Below are 12,607 nucleotides of genomic sequence, written 5' to 3' on the forward strand. Positions count from 1 at the left end.
TCTTATCTTCTCTAATTTACTCTACATACACCGTCTTGTTTCATCGCCAAGTTTTGTATAAGTTAGGTTCCTAAACTATTGCTAACAGTTTGTTGTCTTCAGTTCTACACGTATATGGTAATCCCTACACAAAATTTTCTTTAATTAAAATACTCGGTGGATAATAGCTTCTCTTTCCTGGAGGTATGTCTTCTATCCTCCATACAAGGCTGTGTCCAGTATGGTTGGAAAAACAACTTTAGGAAGGAAAATTTACTTGGAAAAGAATGCTAAGTAAAGAACTAGATGAACTTAGCAATTTTACAACCAAGATAAAAGAAGCTAAACTATTTTCAGACTGCAAGAGAGTTGGGGCTAGCATGCGATATGGTAAATGGCACACATCTTTTTTTAAGAAACGTCAACGATATGCTTAGTAATCTCGATAACTAACCTCTAGACCTTAAGAGTCAAGAGGTGAAAATGCGTTAAGAAGCCTGAATTGGTATGACAACTCCTGGACCTTGCAAAAAGTAGAAGCCCTCTACATGAGGTTGGCATAAAAAGCATTTCTTTTTTGCTACATCAAGAACCCGACACATTGCAAACTAATTTGATTGGAAAAATTGAATGACTTCAAGTCTGACTCAATACAATTAAATACAAATATGAAGTTTACATTATAACCAAAGTTACCAAATACTTCAAAGAAGAATAAGTTGTTTGTTTAACAAGTATGGGGAATTGAGTTTTTAAACTGCATGGAACGTAAAATTTGTAATACAATCGTTTTAATAATTTAGTAGATAAAACTCAAAACTTAGACAATAGGCTACCCGCTGAAAGTTAGGTTAGATTAGAATTTAGGATATTCAATTAACTTTAACTTTTAAAAGAAAAAATTAAGGAACACATTAAAATTATTTAGATACACTTTAATTCTTCACGTTATTTATTAATATGGTTAATTGTACTTACAATAAATAGTTTCCATAAATGGCATGTGGGCAACCTTGCTGTTGATTAGTTTGGTAGATTGCTATAGAGTTTACTATTATACTAGTATTAACTAATATATTTATTAGTTCTCAGCAATTTTTGTAATTTTAGGAGTATTTAAAGACAAAACTATTAACACTATCACGTTGTGGCACAGTCACCCTTCGTAATGTAAAACCAGTATGTGAGAAGGTTTCTTTCAGGTTACAAAACAGTGATGAATAAATACTTAAATGTTGTTGCTAACATAATTTTAAATTTTCAAATAATGAATTTAAACAATCTATTAAAATTATATTACATTATTTTTTTATTAATATAAAAATAAAGTTAATTATTAATTAAGGACACTTGGCAATTGTGCGCTAATCAGTTATTGAAATTTCAAGTTTCTTTACTTAATTTAATGTAATAATGGGCCCATTATTTTTAGTGATTGCAGAAAAAAGGAATAATGATTGTTAAACTTGCCTTTGGGAAACCATGACAATTTGAAAATACTGAACATCTTAAATAACAGAGCAAACTGGAGCCTGACTACGTATACGTTCTCCAATAAATCACCTCTATATCTTCAGACAGCCAAGAGAATTCTAAGTATTTTGTGATAACAACACTGCTTCCAACCCCAAAAACACTTAAGACGATGGAATTCGGCCAGCAAATGTTCTTCTTTCCTATATTTCCAGAAGGAATTTATTATTTGAAGGAATTCACTAGTCAAATTGAATTGCACAATACATCTAGTATTTTTGCAACTGTATATTTATCCACATGTTGTCGGGGAAAATATATTTTTTGAAATCGGTTAAGTTTTATAGTCAGAATTTTCTGCGAATTTTTCATTTTTAATTACATGGCCGACAGACACATCTAATCCAACTTCTAAAAACCTTTTTCTCCTCAGAGAACCTCAGTACGGATATATTTCTGGTGAGAACTCCAAATGATTACAATATTTTCTCTTAAAAACAGTAAAGAGGAGGAAAAAAAGAAAAAAACTTGGAAAACATCTTAGTAAATCGAAGAAATAACATTTTTATAACTAAAATACTAGCAGAAAGAACAGCGAAAAAACCTTTACGAGTGACAGCATATGCAGAATGTTTAAAGAACTACATATATTTGACAAGAGAGCAAGCGGGTCGCCAATGTAATCGTGAGGTTGATGTCACTCACGAGGGATGTGTGTGAGTGTGTGTGTGGAAAGAGGATGCTGCAAGGGGGAAAAGATCGGTGCGTACATCCTGCATACTGACGCGCGCTCTACTACTACCAGAGTATACACAAACAGAAAACCATGCTCCATCGGTTTTTGCCAGGGATGTTGGAAACACTGCGACGAGAGGGGTATTTCTGTGTACTCCACTGGGGATAATTTGTGCCAGTGTTGCCTGGCAAGATAGAGGAGGGTTTTTTTTTTTTTTTTTTTTTTGCCCCATAGAACTAAGAGGGTTGGTAGGAGTGTAGATTGAGGAGACGGAGAGGAACAAGCTCCGAGCAAGACCATCAGCCAAATTACTGCTTTACATCACCTCCCCGGAGTTCCAGTTCCATCAGGACCATGCTCCAGAACACTCCTCAGATATATATATTCCCCAGTTAGTACTCTTTCCAAACTAACCCACTCTAGACACCACTTTTTCTACCGTTACCACAGCCAGCCTGACAGAGACCCCGATCATCCCTTGCTCTCTCTATCTGCTCTTTCTCATTACTTCTACGCTCTCTTACCTCTCTTGCCGGCTCTCTGTGTGCGATATTGTGACTGTACATGTGTACGTGTAGGAATGAAAAGAGGCCGCATTTGGCCCTTGGGACCTGAATTCATTATAACCAGGCTTTTACCTTTTTCTTCTACCATACCCTTCGCCACATCCACTCCTCTTGGTATATTTTGCTTGCCTGGTGTTTTTTTCCCCCTATCTCTATACTTTCCCATTGTATTCACTGAACTCTTCTTCCTTCTTCGTCCGTCTTTGTCCCATTTTCTTCGTATTTTCCATTCCCGTACTTTTCTCTGTTCAACGTTTCCTACCTATTAACCACTTTTTCTTTTTCTTTCCTTTTTACAGCACATCCTTTTTTACAAGAATTTTTCAAGAAAAAATTAAAATATCACAGAGGTTTTTTTTCTGTCTTTCCACTCAAACGACATATCTTGAAATGTCAACACTTAGAACCTGAGTGTTCACATACAATATCGAGTTAAAATTGTTCCTCGTTAGGAAATGTTCGACTTGGGTTTCTCCCAAAGCTTTTGTTTCGTCAACTGTTTGCGTTCGGTCTTCTTAGAGGACTCACTGATTCTGTCTCTTGATATCCCCTCTTTCAATGCCACTTACAACGTAAGAGCTAAGTTATATATGTTCTTTCATTACGTAAACCAATATTATAGTAACTTAATGAGGTGAAAAAAAGGAAGAATCTAAACCAGGGATGGCGAACCTTTTTGAGACGTGGGTCAAATTTTAAACAAACAAATATGAGTAAAATTATACATTTTATTTTGGAAACACTTTTGCTTTATTTCCAAATATTACAAAAAGCATTTGTCGCCATTTGCATGTTAAAACTGTAATGATCCAAACTAAAGGTTATAGATAGCATTTAAATTGCTTTTATGTCAATGCGTGATTGAAAAAAATACAGATAGAATATAAATTATCCACAACAATTAGAAAATCTAAATCAACCCGGGTAAAAAAAAAGAAATGGTTGCCTAGCAATTGTGGGTCAGTGAAAAAGCTTGCGCGGGTCATAGGTTCGCCATCACTGATCTAAACAAACTATGGAAATAATCAGAAACAGTTACAAACTACAAGAATTGTCCATTGATTGAACTAGACACAATTCTTAGTCCACTACTACTGCTACGGAAAGGATCTTATGAGGAGATTCACTCCATTCCTGTTTGCCAATAGAAGGGCAATATAAGGGACATGGCGGAAGGCACACTTTGGTTAATTGTTCTCTCTCTCTTTCTTTCTCTCGACGCGCTAAATAGAAGGGCTGCTAAACTTCCGTGGGAAATGAGAGGGGAGACGCTACTCGCTGTAATTGATATTAAAGTTTGCCTCTCCTCTTTACCCCCCAGGCAAGTCTAAACTTTTACCCAACCGACCCACGGGCATTCCCTTCTTCATTTCACTAAGTCCAGAGAGAGATTCTGCCCCCATCTCTTCTGGCACACACACACTCAACAACTTGTATACCAACCCTCCCAAGAATGAAGTCCGGCGTATTACTAGCCAATTTCCGTGATTAGCACTTTATTGTCGAAACAATTAAATAACTTTCTCCCTCCCTCTTGAACACTTGTTAATCACATTACTCTACACAAACACACACATTAAAAGCTGTCTGATCAGGAACTACAAGTGCTTCTCTACTAGAAAACTGCATCTATAATGGATACATCAATTTCAAGTTTTAACACCGCTACAGTTACCAGTGAAAACCTGTTCTATCTTTTATTATAAATCAAGGTAACAAGTACTAATTGAAGGGTTAATTTTCACAGGATCAACAAAAGGTCCTCACTCCTCTTTGCGTAGATTGCAATGAGGAGGAGGATTTCAAGACAATATAATAATGATATGTCCACGTTATGTGGTAGAAAGGAAACGAATGTTTCGACGACTTATACAGGTATTTAGATGCGCCATTTCGCTACGAAGACATAATATTCTCCACCAACATCTATGTGCTTAAATCCTGTAGCAGAGCTAGCGAAGAAATATGAATGTATTTAAAAGTTTTAGCCGATTAGAATGAATGGAAGAAAATGATTAGAGTAGGATTACGGTGATTTTAATTTCGGTTAAGCTATAAGGATGGCAGGAATATACGTAGAGTACTGAACGTGTGAAGCGAATGTATTTATAAGTAAGAATGGAGAGTGAGTGATATTCTAGTGATAAGCACCTAGACGATGGTGGCTGTAAATTCATTACACATCAAACATCTATTGAAAAAAGAAGGAAGCAGTTCTTAAGGAACAAGGACAGCCTAAGACTTCCACTAACAAACTGTTCAGTCCAAAAATTGTAATGAACAAATTACACTACTCTTCTTCCTTATCTCTCTCAATTTCCTCACCTTCCAGAGAGTGCTTCGTGGACAACTTAAGAGAAAAGTTCCCTAACAGCTGATAATAAGGTTATTTAAAAGAAGAAGTGGACCGAAATTGGCCCTCATACTAAATTTGGCCTTCTAAATTATTGCTTCTTCCCACACTTGATTGTACAAAAGGGAGCATTTGGGGGCACATCCCTCTATTGAATTACTTCCTGAATGAAATTAAATCTTTAAACTAGGAAGCTTCCGAAGAGTGATCCACTCCTTCGGGTGGGTCTAACAAAATAAACGTCAAAATACTGATTGCCACTCTCATGCATGGAGCACATCTAATTCTCTGCCCCCGGACCTCAATATAAATGTTGAAAAATTAAAATTGACTTTCCAATTTAAATTTAATCTTTAATTAGGGGGAAGATTGGGTACGGAATTCAATTAGTGAAGCAGAAATAAGAGCTCTTCCAGGCCCTTCCTGCTGTCGGTGTACAAAGAGCGGCACCCCCTATCGAACAATTTCTTGTAGCTCACTCCACATTTACTTATTATTATTAATATGGCAGTAAATATAATAAAAGACTCGAGGATGAAGGGGTGCGGCGGCGGGTACTGGTGGAAATTATGAGCGTTGTTCAGAGCACACGAATTGACGGATTATGCAGTAGATTAAACTGTCTCTCCAAGTTTGAGGGGGAGCCGTCCTTACTGGCGGCATCATATGCGTGTTTGGGAGAGGGAGAGAGAGAGAGATTCTCTGACAGATTCAACGAGATAATAGCGATGAAAGACCTCCAAAAAAAAAAGGGTGTGGAAGACCAAAAAAATATTCTAAACTAAGGGTTGATACCATACTCAAATAACTTCTATTCATTCAACCCTAGCTAGGGCCACCCCTGATCCAGCATCCCCCTGCCACATATTTATGTAATCAGTTCGTACTGTCTGTCCCTGTTCTCTCAACAATATTCCCTCCCTACAGTTTGAAAAACCCCTCATGGGATTATAATGCTCACTTGCACGGATCACAATAGCATGTATACAACAATATCGACAGAGAAACAGGGGAGCCTCTACCCTCCTAAATAAGTTCTACTTAATACTTCTAAGTAGTGACAGGGCATTCTTCTCAAGTTAAGCTCTTAATGGTATGCAGACACGAACTCCGGATTAGGTCCATTAAAAGAGAGAGACGGGGCTAGGATCGTTAAGAGAAATGTTGAATATCATTTCCTCTTCAATGGAGAAATTTTTTTTGTTTTTTTTTACCGGAACTCCCCAAAAAAAGAACACCGGATCTTCTCTTGCAGCAATTTACGTAATTAAATGATTTGAAGTAAGATGTTTTATTTTTTGTTTAACTTCAATATTACCCACGATTAAGTAAAAAAAAAAAAAAGTAAAGTAATCGCCTATTTTTTCAGGTGGGCTTAACGTCCAGCTACCAATTAGGTGTCGTGGACGGAGGCGACTAACAAACATACTTTACTGTAAATTTCTCATATTAAACATTAAATAAAATCCACTAAACCAACAATACATCTTAGCTTTGCGGGTCTAGTATCTTAACCGCTCAACTACCGTGGCGCCCTATTATCCATGATTACTTTTAATGGAACCATTGTCAGCAAAAAAATCGCTAAAAACTAGAAAAAAAATAAATGTAATCAATAAAATCTCATTTCCGGCCAGCCAGCAATTGATTTATTAAAGTGGTATTTTTGGTGCTTATTGTGGGGGCATCGTCTGATGGTACCTAAGCGAACATCAAATTTTAACTTTCTGTGATTTGATTTTTTTTTTTTTTTTTTTTAAGTTCCGGTAGGCGTACACACACAAATCTGTATACAGGAACCACTTTTTCAGATTCAAGGGACCTCAAATCGGATATTTCCGGAATACGAACCCTTACTCAGTAGTGGAGGAGCAAACAAAATTGGTAAATTTGATTGTAAAGTTTGTCTGTACGTGTTATAAATCAGGACCACGAAAATCATGAGCTGTATTTGATACTTAGTTCTCAGGGAAGGATAGAACGACTCCGGAAGTGCTTTTTACAGAATCTTTAACAAAAACTTACAGTTTAAAATGTTAAGTATAAGGGTTGATTAAACGCCAAAAGGTACACAAATCAGCAAGTACCCAACATTTCCTTAATATTTCATTAATATTTAAGTAATTTTACTGCTTTAATTTTCATTAATATTTTTTAGAATTTATTAGATGTCACAGACCCTTATGCTGGCCATTTTCGTCTACAAAATATATGTTCAATTAGCACTGTAGATTGACTGTAATATCTAGTTATTTATAATAATCAAACTATTAATTACAGGTTAAAAAGAAAAACGTTATAAAAAATAAAAAAAAATTATGAGGCTAAAAAATTCAAAAACTTTTTTAAAAAATGCTTACACCAACATACATCAATGATTTTGTTTATTTTATTTTTAATAAAAATCGTCGGTTTAAGTTTATTTTTCGATTAAAGTAATTGTTATTTTATGTAGTAGTCAAACGTTTATAATAATAGGTAATAATTATCTGGCTTTATCGCAAATAATATAGTTTTCTTCAATCACACTCTCAATGTAGCTGTTCTTCTCACAATGTTATATATATGTTATGTAATATAAAATAAATAAGTATTGCATACTTTTAGGACATCTAATTATTCCAGTATTTTACTATAAGTAAGAGGAGCTTTAACCACTTATTCGAGCTGACTTTTAGCAAAATCGGACTAAGCGTTATAGAAATATTGGTAATAATAGTTTTAGAAAGGGCCTTATTTGGGTGGGGCGAACTCCCCTCCTTATGAGGCACAGCGTCGAGACTTTTAAAGTACAAATCTGTACAAAATTTTGATTCGAATGACACTTCATTCATGAAAATCGGTTCACGTGTCGATAATTTGAAACGATTGCTGTACTTTCCCTTAACAAGTGTAAGAGCTGATCGCCGCTTTATTGTTGCGTAGGGGAGCCCTAACCCTATCATCCTACCAAATTTTATCAAAATCGGGCCATGATTTACAGAGTAATTAGTAATAATAATTTTGGAGGGGGGCCTTACATAAAGGGGGCTAACTCCTCTCCCATTCGATGTACAGCGCCGAGACCCCTAAAAGGCACATCTACATAAAATTCCGAATCGAATGACACCTCATTCATGAAAATCGGTTCACGCGTTTAGGCGCTACGTTGTTTACAAAAAAGGTAACAAGAACAACAACAAGAAGAAGAAGAACAAGAACAAGAACATTTTTTGAAAAAGCCGTTTTTGCTCATTTTCGGCAACTTTTTTCTCGAAACCTATTAGATCTGGGTTGTTGCAAAAAAATTACAGTTATAAAGGAGGGTTTGCCCTTTATTTTAAAGAAAATTTGGGAATTTTATCTTTTAAAAAAATTGTCAAAGTTGGGTGTTTTTCAACGTTACGCTTTTTCGTGCAGTTTTTGACGATCAACCCTTATACAACTGTCCCACCAGACAGTTTTAATACGATTTTTTTTAAAAACTTTTCCGCCTTCCGGGAAAACTGCACTATTTTCTTTTCATTTAATATTTAAAGTAAAAAAAAAATTTGCATACTCTATTCATTCCATGAAAATGTGTTTTAGTGCAGTTCCTGAAGATGAGATGAGAGTAGCGTTCCCACAATGTGTAATCAAGGTTTTTGCGCTTTTAAAGGATCTTAAAAATGATAAACCTAAAGAGTAACTTATTTTGCAATATTTTTTATTTTAAGCTTCCGGCCCCCCTCAAAAAAAGAAGTTCTACTGATAAAATGGGAAGTTTATCATGAAAGAGAGGATTTCATTTTAAAATAGCGAATAGTAGGGACAAAATGGAACGGGTGGAAAACTTTTTAGTTAAAAGAGGGTAGCAGAAGATTTTAGTTGAGTGGGAGATGGATACAAAAGACAAAGTAGGATCTGGAGACAGACACAACAAGGCTTGGCACTCAAGTTAACTCGTCGTCTTCTCTTCGTGAGCCGTAGAAAGGGGAGGAGATTAACAGAGGACTTTGTTATCCCCCCACCCATCTTTTGAAAGATATAGAAGATTGGAGAGGAGAGGACATGGCAGAGTTTGAGACAGCCACACCAACTACTTCTATTACTGGGCAAAGAAGAAGGAAGTCGAGGAAAGCCTTTATCCACACAGCCGGGGAGGAGTGGATCTGGAAGGTTCACGATCAATTATATCTCTGGCACAAAGTGGCTTAACTGGTGACAGACTAGAGGAAGCGAGCGAGCAGGAGATGATCTGTGTTCCCCTCCACTCCCCTCTTCAACAACCACCCACACACCACAGTTCTTCTTCATCCTCCTTCTCTCTCTCCTTTACTCTGCTTCCTTTTGCTTTCTATCCAAGAAAAATCTGTCAGCTGTACATCCTTTCACACTCGGATGAACTACTACTTCTTCTCCATTCAAAAAGTTAACCTCTTCATCACATTTCCCACAAACTACTTCCAGCAGCCGGTATAATTTGTTCATTGACAACTTAACTTCAAAACTAAGCAAAACTCCAATAAATCAACAAGATGTAATTATCTAAGAAGATCTCTCACTTAGGTTTCTGGCAAACAAGAGGTTGTTTTGTTGGTTCACTGAAGAATGAGATTGTCTGTGCAAAATAAGAGTGGGTGGATAGAAATGGGCATCAATTTTACGTCTTATAACGTAGTAAGATTTGTCCATCTAAAGATATGCTCTACAGTTATTTCTTGTTCTAGTAGATCCGATGTATCCATGTGCCCCCTCCTTAGGACGCCACGATAGCCGAGCGGTTACAGGCTAGACCAGCAAAGCTAAGATGTATTGTTGGTTTAGTGGGTTCGATTCCCCGGTCTCTAGGCCTTGGGTTTTATTTAATGGTTAATGTGAGAAATTTATAGTGAAGTATGTTAGGCGGTTACAGGCTAGACCCGCAAAGCTAAGATGTATTGTTGGTTAGTGGGTTCGATTCCCGGGGTCTAGTCTTTGGATTTTATTTAATGGTTAATATGAGAAAAGTACAGTAAAGTATGTTTGTAGTCGCCTCCGTCCACGACACATAATTGGTAGTTGGACGTAAAGACTGTCTGAAGAAATAGGCAATTACTTTACTTCTACTTTATTTTACTATTTCTTCTTGATCTACGTTACTGAGCGGCATCAGGAATTCCCAACTACTCCAGTACTGGCGAGGTGGTACACCCCTAATGCCTAATCATGAGCCAAAAACAGTACTCGAGCCTTATCGCTGGGCTACTCCAGGTCGATCGTAGTTCAGGTCCTAGAAGTTCTTTCCAGAATCTCTCCTGCCGCATCCTCCAATCACGATTTCTTTTTAATTTATAATGAAAGCATTCTGCTAAGATAGAGCTATACCGATTCTCGATCGGCTATCTGCCTTTACATTGCTTGGATTTCCAGTGCGCTAGTATTCCCTTTGTAATACAACCCTTTCGAGATTAATCTTGAGCTTGATACATTTCAGGATGGTTGGTGGATGGCAGGGCTAGTTCAGATCTATCTTGCTTTTTTGTGGCAAGACTAACATACCTTTTTTAACTCTTAGTGAAAAACTGTTCGCGTCAAAAATTCCCATACAAGATCAACCGCGCTAAATTGAATTTATCCCAACACATTTCCCCAAAAATAGGCCCTATTGTGACAGTTGAAGTTTCAAGAAAAACTGCAAAAACTTTTGGGAGAAAATTTATGATATTTTACTAGTGAAATAATTAATTAAAACATTATAATCTTGAGATCTACAAAACTTAGGCCTAGATTAGATGTTTATGGCGTTTCTAGCTATAGCCAAAAATATTGTTTCAAATAAAAGAAAAGAACGATTAGATTGTAGATATGTTATTGATTTTGGAATATGTTAATATGTGGCTACATAGATCTATATACCTTATACATCTGTGTATAATAAATGCATAAAAGTTGTCATTTAACCGTAGAATATTGTACGTACGTGTGTGAATGTATGCGAGTTGGGAGGTTAAGGCGGGTGGAAGTGGTTTTAAGGTTTTGAATGGTTGGTGTCACGGATAGGAAATGGTAATGTCATAGGAAGGAGATGGTAGGTTATATACGGTTATAATTTGTCAAGTGGTTTTGGAAGCGGAAAGCTAGGGAGTGGAGGGGTGGACATGTCAAGGTATGTAGAATTAATGGAGGATGGTTTGGTAGGCCAGTTTGCCAAGTAAATCGTTGTTGAGGGTCTTTGGAGAAGAGTGAAATAGTAGAGTGAAGTAGTGGGAGTGTCAAGTAGGGGTCTGAGGAAGGAGGAGCAATATAGGGATTACTCTGGCTGCCGAGGGGTATAGGGGGAGAGAAATACTAGTGGAGAGAGAGGGAGATCAGATTACTCCTGGAAGGGTTTTTGGGAGAGTGGAGTATGTATGTTGACGGTAGTAGTACGGGGGTAAAGGAAGTTACCGCATGTGTCGGTTGCGGTATGAGCGGATAAAGTGGTTTCACAAGGCACTAAGAGCACTATACTCTGGCAACCCACACACTGGGAGTAGAGAAGAGAAGAGGAGATGATGCGATACGAACAGAGAAAGGAAGCAGGGCGCCTGGATCAATACTTTGGGCTTCCTCCTTTTGCCAACGGATCCAGCAAAGCGATGACGACAACATGAAGAACAGCGTTATAAAGTGGCCGGGGGGGAGTTTGGAGCAAAGAGAAGAGTTCTTGCTTTCCTCTCTCTCTACACACAAAGCGCTCTACCAACTTCTCACTGTGTATATACACAGCCTTCTTTTCTTGTTCTATGTACTCTACTGCCTGCCATTTCCTTTTTTTTTTTATAACACCATGTAACCTTCCTTACTTGGAGGTCTCCGGTCTTCTTTCTTTTCTACACTGATACCAACCTGATTCCGGTAAAAATAAAATATACTTCCCCCTTGAAGCTAGTGCAAAAAAGGGAGAAAGAGGAAACATTGTAAGAAGCGGAATGAAAGCAAAGGACAAAAAAAGGAAGTAAACAAAGATGGAGATGTGAAAGCTTTGTGCAATGGCCCTCTCTCTCTCTCTCTCTCTCTTCGTGGCAAAGTCTTTTGAATTATTCAACATCTTTCCACCAATGTGGTGATGTGTCTTAGATCCCTTGGGAGGTACCAGAAGAATTCTTCCATTTCTCCATCTACTTCTGCTACTTCTGGCAGACTGCACTAACACAACTACCCATACACACAAACAAACACACGCGCGGATCTTCATCTTAGGTCTCCTTCTGTCCAACCACCCACTTTTCTAACCACTTTAACATTTGGTAAACATTTCTCTACTTCCCAATTCTGGAAGGTTCGTATTTTCCCACCCAGTATCTCTTGGTTACGGGCACTGCCTCCTCCTTTGAAGTCTCCCTCTCATCTTTCTCACTTTTATTAGCCGGAAAAGACTTTTCATCACTTTTTTACGATTCACACACTCACTAATCTTTATGGACTCAACATTACAAAGATCTCCAGGAGCTCAGATTCTACTCTCCTCCTCCTAAAAAGGTTTCTTTACCACTTGTTTGTATGGAGGAGTGTGCTCAG

At 37.4% G+C, this 12,607-nt stretch overlaps 1 protein-coding gene across 26 annotated transcripts in view; it reads right to left on the reverse strand.

The window, feature by feature from the left end:
* The window catches only part of LOC141448309 (transducin-like enhancer protein 3-B), a 263,733-nt gene that overhangs the window by 30,239 nt on the left and 220,887 nt on the right, over positions 1-12,607 (reverse strand). The gene's annotated exons all lie outside the window — the stretch shown is intronic.

This window comes from Rhodnius prolixus, unplaced genomic scaffold, assembly GCF_049639745.1.
Source record: "Rhodnius prolixus isolate KJV_2025 unplaced genomic scaffold, Rpr scaffold_19, whole genome shotgun sequence".
Classification (NCBI taxonomy): domain Eukaryota; kingdom Metazoa; phylum Arthropoda; class Insecta; order Hemiptera; family Reduviidae; genus Rhodnius; species Rhodnius prolixus.